A 1717-nucleotide genomic window follows, 5' to 3' on the forward strand; every position below is an offset into this window, starting at 1 on the left:
AAGCATGGGAAATTATATTTTAAGGAATTTTACTTGGTAATTATATGTGTGAAATTAAGGTTTGAGCTTGTGAGTTGAATAAAGTACCTATGTTGACCTTGGTAGTGGATAATGGTGATTGTATAAGTCAAACTATATTGAGAATATCTTGCTCTAGAACAAGATTGTGACTGCAAACATGAAATGATTAATCATTGGACCATATAAGTAATGGTTTGATAACTATGCTAGATATGCGCTAAATGTGTGACCACATAAAAGACCTTCACGAAATGTAATGAGATTACGAGATTTAGGCATCCATGGTTATATGTCACAATCAGGTACTCCCATTGAGCCCGAGACAACCACCGTAGTGTCCCAATAGACACTCATTACCCGAAATGCCAACCAGGACCCCGCAAGGCTTTAATATCAATTTCTCATTTCCCTTGTGAGTAACCGTTGCCAAATATCATGTTCTAAAAGATTTTGAACAATTTCCAACTTAAAACAATAAAAAAAAAAATTTCGTCTCACAAGGGTATTTTGGTCATTTTTTTTGAAAATTTCGATACCAGCTAATAATGTAGTATATAAGTGCAGAACACATATTTTAAAATCAAAAATAAATTTAGATGTCTAAAACATTCGTTTAAAGTGAAATTATGATTGTTAGAATAAAATAAAAATATTAAACAAAATATTCTATTTTCTTATAAAATAATATTTTTAGAGCACTGCGTAAATAATTTTTACAGCGTAAAAGCAAAATAAATTCCTACATATAGTAGTACAGATAACTAGAGTATGAAATTTAATTTCCAATGACATGTGGATCCCCAAATGACAAAAATGAATGAAAGCTGCAAACCTACAGTTTTTGAGGAAGTAAAGCCAATTGTAGCCTTCGACGATATCAACTATCTACAGCCTATACTGAGCCTGAAATGGGTGGAAAGGAGGGTGGTGAGATTATAAAATCTCAATGAGTAAACAGACATCATAAACATCTAGAGTTGAGTACATCGAGACGATAAAGTAAATCATCGTAAACTGGGTCACAACATTAGAACACATTTCATTCAAAATACGTAACGAGGCTTATGAATCTCATAAAAACTAGGCTTGTGTCATAAATCCATCCTCGAGGACACCTTGGCCGAGGCATCTTACAGAGACCGCCAAGGCTGTTAAAAATTCATATTTCGCATAAAACATATTTTTCGTTGGACATCACAACCGTTCCTTAGTGTTGGCTGAGTTCACCATCACGTGGTGGTTCGGCGTGAAGTGAACTCAAATATCACCTAAGGAGCTCCCCTACGCGTCTCTACAACCGAGGTGAGCACTTATAAACGGGGTTACTTTACCCCTCTCATAAGCTAGTCCACGGAACCCGCCTACTACAGTAAGCTAATAATTATCCCACCAATCAATAAAATTCAATAACATGATATGGTAATTATTGTAATTCACAGCCTTTCAAGGCAAACAAACAATCCGTATTTCAATACAATTGCCAACCAGCCAATCATGCTCGATTTATTATAAGCCAATTAATTTAAACAATCAAATTGCAACAAATAGCAGTTTCCTTGTGCTCTATTTTTCAAAATCATTATTAATTTCAAAACAATTTATAAATTAATTTCATTGAAACACATTTATTCATAAAACATGAAAATTTACCTTTTTAAATCCATTTTTCCATAGAATTCATGAAATCATCTAAAAG

General features: G+C 33.5%; 1 long non-coding RNA gene across 1 annotated transcript in view; it reads right to left on the minus strand.

Annotated features, from left to right (window-relative positions):
* LOC108661203 overlaps window positions 891-1717 on the minus strand; it is a 12693-nt gene continuing 11866 nt past the window's right edge. Inside the window, exon 4 of the long non-coding RNA XR_001926942.1 lies at window positions 891-924. This is a non-coding gene — a long non-coding RNA (uncharacterized LOC108661203). The remainder of the gene's footprint in view (window positions 925-1717) is intronic.

Source organism: Theobroma cacao, chromosome 3, assembly GCF_000208745.1.
Source record: "Theobroma cacao cultivar B97-61/B2 chromosome 3, Criollo_cocoa_genome_V2, whole genome shotgun sequence".
Classification (NCBI taxonomy): Eukaryota; Viridiplantae; Streptophyta; class Magnoliopsida; order Malvales; family Malvaceae; genus Theobroma; species Theobroma cacao.